This window comes from Pinus tabuliformis, chromosome 6 (assembly GCF_031772625.1).
Source record: "Pinus tabuliformis cultivar Carrire ecotype Pingquan chromosome 6, CPIR1, whole genome shotgun sequence".
NCBI classification, from domain to species: Eukaryota; Viridiplantae; Streptophyta; class Pinopsida; order Pinales; family Pinaceae; genus Pinus; species Pinus tabuliformis.
This window is the reverse complement of record NC_142292.1, coordinates 962207244-962212976: the sequence shown is the minus strand read 5'-3', so window position 1 is coordinate 962212976 and position 5733 is coordinate 962207244. Positions and strand designations below refer to the sequence as shown.

General features: G+C 38.6%; 1 pseudogene across 1 annotated transcript; it reads left to right on the top strand.

The window, feature by feature from the left end:
• Window positions 1–2149: 2149 nt before the first annotated feature.
• On the top strand, window positions 2150–4964 carry LOC149262157 (putative LRR receptor-like serine/threonine-protein kinase At1g69990 pseudogene; annotated as a pseudogene). The gene is made up of 2 exons (XR_016249032.1): window positions 2150–2351; window positions 2512–4964. The product of XR_016249032.1 is annotated as a putative LRR receptor-like serine/threonine-protein kinase At1g69990 pseudogene (transcript).
• The last annotated feature ends 769 nt before the right edge of the window (window positions 4965–5733 follow it).

The following is a 5733-nucleotide window of genomic DNA, read 5'->3' as shown; positions in this document are numbered from 1 at the left end:
GAAAATCAGAGGTAGATGCTTGTAGAACCATCATCCAATGTTTTACAGGACCTCTTCTCAGATGGTGGGAAACTGAATCCTCTCCTAAACTTATTGAGACTATGGAAGCAGAAGTTCTCAAGGATGAAAAAGGAGATGTTATTCATAATCCTGATGGTACTGTAATAAGCAATATGATTGGTGCGCTAACATCAATGATTCTAGATAACATCTCCTTTTTCATCCTTGAGAAGGGCTACAAAGTCGGGCAAGGAAAATCAACTAATGCATGGATCCGCTTAATAACTAGTTGAAGAAGGGATACAAAGTCGGCCAAGTTAACATTTTCCTTAGGTCAAAAAAATATTTGTTTGATTTTGCATGAGTAATGAGAATATTTTAATACCATTTTTTAAAGAATGGTTCATTGTTTCTTAAAATCCATAGTCTTTTTGTCAGGTTTACTTTTCATCCCTTTCTATTTTAATATAGAGTTTTAAAATACAGTATATTTTTTGATAGGTTAATGCACTGATTAGCTTTTAGTCACTAGTATTTCCAACACTATCAAAATATAATGGCTAGATGCAAGATTTAGCTTTCTATATGAGTTTTCGTTGGTTGAACTGTGGAAGATTGTCCATTTCTTTTGGCATCTCAAGGATCTCTATTTTGCAACAGGTCATGTAGAGTGTTCTTAGAATCAACGCACAAACTGCTTATGGAAAGAATTTTGAGCATTTTGTGAAGTACTTGTTACAATTTAGTGCGCTTATCTTTCAATTTTCTTGCTGCATAGTTGTTTGGCATTATCTAATGCAAAAACGAACAAAAAAGTTGCATTTGTTTATCTGGTTTTGGCTCTCAAATTATATGATTGCGAAAAAAAAATTGTACTATATCTATGTTAAGGCATTAACATTGTTGGTTTATTTGCAACAAAACAATAAAAATAACCTGTTAAAGATGATGCATCCTATGTATGATGTCACATTGTCTATAAAAACAAATAAACAACTCTTATCTATTCCAATCCTATCATGTACTTTTGTACTACTGTTTAAACATGTGGTAAATAAGGAATTTCCACAACTTTGGTAGTCCTTCACTAATTTGAACATACATTGAATATTTTGTTTTGGTGAAGCAAATCAATGTCCACTTTGTGAACTGTGGATTTCTCTGGCTTGTCGCTTTTAGTTTATAAAGTGAAATTCCTTTTTGCCACGAACTTCAGATATTGCCATTCTATATATATATATATATATATATACTATTTTATACTCGTTGACAAGAAAAAGCAGCTAGCGAGTACGAATTACAAAAAAAAAACACATTGCTACCACGGCTCTTGTTATTATATTTTAATCATTTTATAGTCAAAATGCTTTGAATTTTAATTTATTTTGAAAATTTTAAGAAGATTTTATAAAGTCTATTAAAATTTTGAAAAAATTAATTATTAACTAAATATTTTGAAAATAAAAATAATTTTTGAAATTCGAATTTCTATTTTCTTATTGGCTCATAGAGATGAAATAACTAAATTAAAGAGTTTTTCAATTGCATAGCATTTTGTCCTTTCAATTAAATAATTTAATGGAATTTAATAATGAATGAAAAAAATTAAATATTTCACAGTTCTAAAATTGCAAATGGACTTTTCAATCTTCGAGCTCCATGTAACAAATAGACTTTTCAATCTTTTTTTTCTCGAATATGAGTTGCAAATAGACTTTTTAATTTTCAGTTTGACTGGAAAAACTTCTAGATAGCCATTTCAACAATTTTATCCGCAACCTGAAAATTTCCATTATATTTAAGACGAAATTTTATATTCAAACTTGGAAATTTCCATTATACTTCAGATGAAAGACACACGAAAGTATCGTATTCCGTATGCACCGGCCATCGCAATGAAAGGCTCTGTGCCCACTAGATGGGCCAAAGTAATTGGGCTTCCGAGTGCTGACAGGTCAACTAAATCTGACGGTCTTTCTTCGATCCATAGCGCACTTACTCCCTGCGAAATCAACTACATGTCGGAACAATAATTCAAACACAAACTCCGGCGTCCGCACATGTAGAAGGGTTGTATAAAAGTCCGCTGTATTCGGCAACAGATTAGCGGCGCTTAAGGTTAAGCACAAGAGATTGGGATTTAGCTGGAGTTAGGTGGGGTGGGGTAGGGTAAGGAGAGTATGCCGTGTTTGACTGCAATGCAGAGAAGAATCGAATACTAAATCATTGTCACGCACTGAAAACAAACAAAGCAACCACGACCGACGAAAGTAACAGGAGCTGCAGCAGCAGCCATGGATTCGCCATCGGAAGCTGCCCACCAAAAGCCCAGCTGAGGTGGTGATAATAAGGTGTGGTGATAATAAGGTACTGACTGCAACATCCATATCGTCGTATTTTATGGGTTTCTGATTTTTCCTTTCGGGTTGTGGATATTATCGGTCCTGGTTCTGGAAAAACGTTTTGGTAAGGGGTTGACATGGGGATAACAATGCTTATGTTCATGCTCAGGCTTTTTCATTTTATCAAGACGTAATCCATGCTTGTTGGGGTAGTAGCAATACTGATTGATTCGGGCCGGGAGTCCTGTTGAGTGGACGCTGGGTTGTTAGGATAGGCGATCAGTGAAACCATGAGAAAATTCGGGTTCTTGGGCCCTCTGGGGGTCATGCTAGTGATTTTCCAACTGATATGCCTCATTTCGTCCCAGACCATTTCTCCAGGAAATGGTGTACATACTACAGTGTATTAAGACTACTTTCACGGAATTGAAGGACCCTCTGGGGAACCTGAACTTCTCGGACACTACCGAGGAAATTTGCGGTTTTCTGGGAATTACTTGTTGGCGTAATGGTGATAACAAAGTGCTGTCAATTTCGCTTCAAGATATGGGGCTTCAAGGTGAGTTTCCATCTGGATTACAGTATTGCAAGAGTATGACGAGCTTGACTCTCTCTCAAAACAGTCTTACGGGTACCATTCCCAAGGAGCTCTGCCAATGGCTTCCTTTTCTGGTAACCATTGATCTCTCCCAGAACAAGTTTACGGGACCTATTCCTGCTGAGCTTGGCAATTGCACATACCTCAATATCCTCCACCTGGATGGCAATAAATTTACAGGGGAAATTCCCTGGCAATTGACACGGCTCGACCGTCTCAAGGATGTCAATGTATCAAACAACAACCTTACTGGAAATATACCTTCATTCACTCACAAGTTTTCTGCCTCTAATTTTCAGGGTAACCCTGGGCTATGCGGGCCTCTCCTTTCGAAAGCATGCGGATCGACCAAAGGGCCAGTAAATCCCATGGTTGTCGCGGCTTTTCTTCTGTTTGACATAGTGTTAAATGTCTGGATTTTACTTGGTCTTCATTGGATGATTTCTGAAGTAAAAAGAAGAAGATCTGCTAAAATCCCATTGCCAACATCCAAAGAGCCCAGCGATTGGCAGAAATATGTACGAGTTCGGAGATCTGTTAAAGTTCGCTTGTTCGAGAAGCCAATGAGAAAGATGAGACTGGACAATCTTCTGGCTGCCACTGAAGACTTTAGCGAAGAAAACATCATATTGTGCGGAAGAACAGGTATACTCTACAAAGGCAAGCTGCCCGATGGGTCTTTGTTGGCAGTAAAAAGGCTCCGCTCATGTTCACAGGGTGCAGAAGATTTCAAGTGCGAGATGAAGACATTAGCCCGTCTGAGGCACCGAAATCTTGTCCCTTTTCTGGGCTACTGCATTCTAGACGAAGAGAGGCTGTTGGTGTACAAAAATATGGCGAGGGGAACGCTCCTCAGCTGCCTCCATGGCGTTTATGGCGACCATAATACGCTCGACTGGGCGACAAGGCTGAAGATCTGTATAGGCACCGCCAGAGGACTCGCTTGGCTTCACCACAGCTGCGATCCCCACGTCGTGCATCGCAATATAAGCAGTGGAATCATCTTTCTAGATGAAGAGTACGAACCGCGCATTAGTGGATTCGGATTGGCCAGACTTCTGAACCCCGAGGACAGTCACTGTGTTACCATTTCTTGCTCTGGAGAGAAGACTACTGATGAGGTTGTGGAGGAATTTGGGTACGATGCTCCGGAAACGTGGAGGAACTCGTGTGTTGCGACATTGAAAGGCGATGTATACAGTTTCGGAATACTTGTGTTAGAGATAATCACGGGGTTAAGGCCGCGTGACACCATCATGGATGAAGAAAGTAGGAATGAAATGACTTTCCTTGAATGGATACATGGTCCTTTTGTACGTGAGGGCGTCGACTGTATAGAGCAGGCAATACAACGCTATCGCGCGAATCAGATGAATGTATCATCAGAGGATTGGATACACCGTCTTTTTGCAGAGAAAGATTGTGTTGAGCGGGTAAAAGACAGGTATCGTGCTAATCAGATGGCGGAATTATCCGACGAATATATTTCAGCCGTTGCAGAGGTGACCCGCGTGGCATTTGAATGTGTGAATATTAATCCGGGAGAGAGGCCATCGATGTATGAAGTGTACAAGCATTTGATGAAGATTGGAGAGAGGTATAGTAGCATTTCAGACGACGACGACGAGGAAGTCTCCCTTCTTCAATACAATCCGGCATCATCCGGTTAATGGCGTTGTCGTTTAGACACAAGTGTTAAATAGACCTAATGTTTAATAAATGTTTTTGACTATGATTTTGAAAATATAAAATTACATAATTTTTTTTTTCCGAAGGTGGTAAAACCTATCAACTCAGGTGTCAAACCAACAGTGAGGACAGCCATCTCTGGCTGCTATCCGCGAATGCTGGGTTTGACTCATCACTGTTAAATAGGAAAACCACGCCACCTGACATAACCCTGCTGGTGGTCCGTAATCGGGAGCAGGCTCTCACTCCTGCCAGATGCCTCTGGGTCTTGGGCCGTTAACCTGTTTCCTTACGTCCGAGGAAGACGAGCTCTTAGCCAAGCAGAAGCAGTTTTACGACATACTCCAGGCTGATATAAAATTACATAATTAATTTTCGTTGTCGAATGATTTTATTATTTAAATTAGATTTAATGTATTGACAAAACGTAATGGATCACTTAAAAATCCACATGGTAATATTATTAATGTGTGGTGTGTTTGGGACATTATGGAAATTTTGGTAAAATTTTAATAAAATATGGTAGGGATTTTTGTAAATCTAAGTTATAGCTGTTACATTTTAAGATTTTAGGTATCCAAGAGGTTTTTTTGATGGTGATGAATATATTTCCACCATCAAAAACATGTTTCAAACACTACTATTGCAAGATTTTTTGAATCTTTTTGGCCCAAATTCCAACCACTTTTGATGGTCTAGACAATTCCTCCCCACCAATTTCTTCTATCAAAACTTGATGTTACTTTTCCTCTGCCAATTTCTTCTATCAAAACTTGATGTTACTTTTTAAATTAAATAGTCTTACGTAGAATGATACATAAGTTTGAATCTGAGTGAAGAGTTTTCCTTCGAAAGGTGGTTGATGGATTCACCATGGGAGGAAAATTTTCAAATTTCAATCTGAAATTTTATTGAAGAAGGTCGAGGCCGCATAGCTAGCCACTTAGCTTAATTATTGAATTTTGACTACCTTTGAGCAAGGGCTACATTGTAGATACTCTTGCTTAGCTAGTATAGTTAAATTAGAGTGAAAAACAATGAAGACATACATGAATAGAATGAATAGATAAACAAAGTGTTTTTCAATAGCCATACAATACTGCT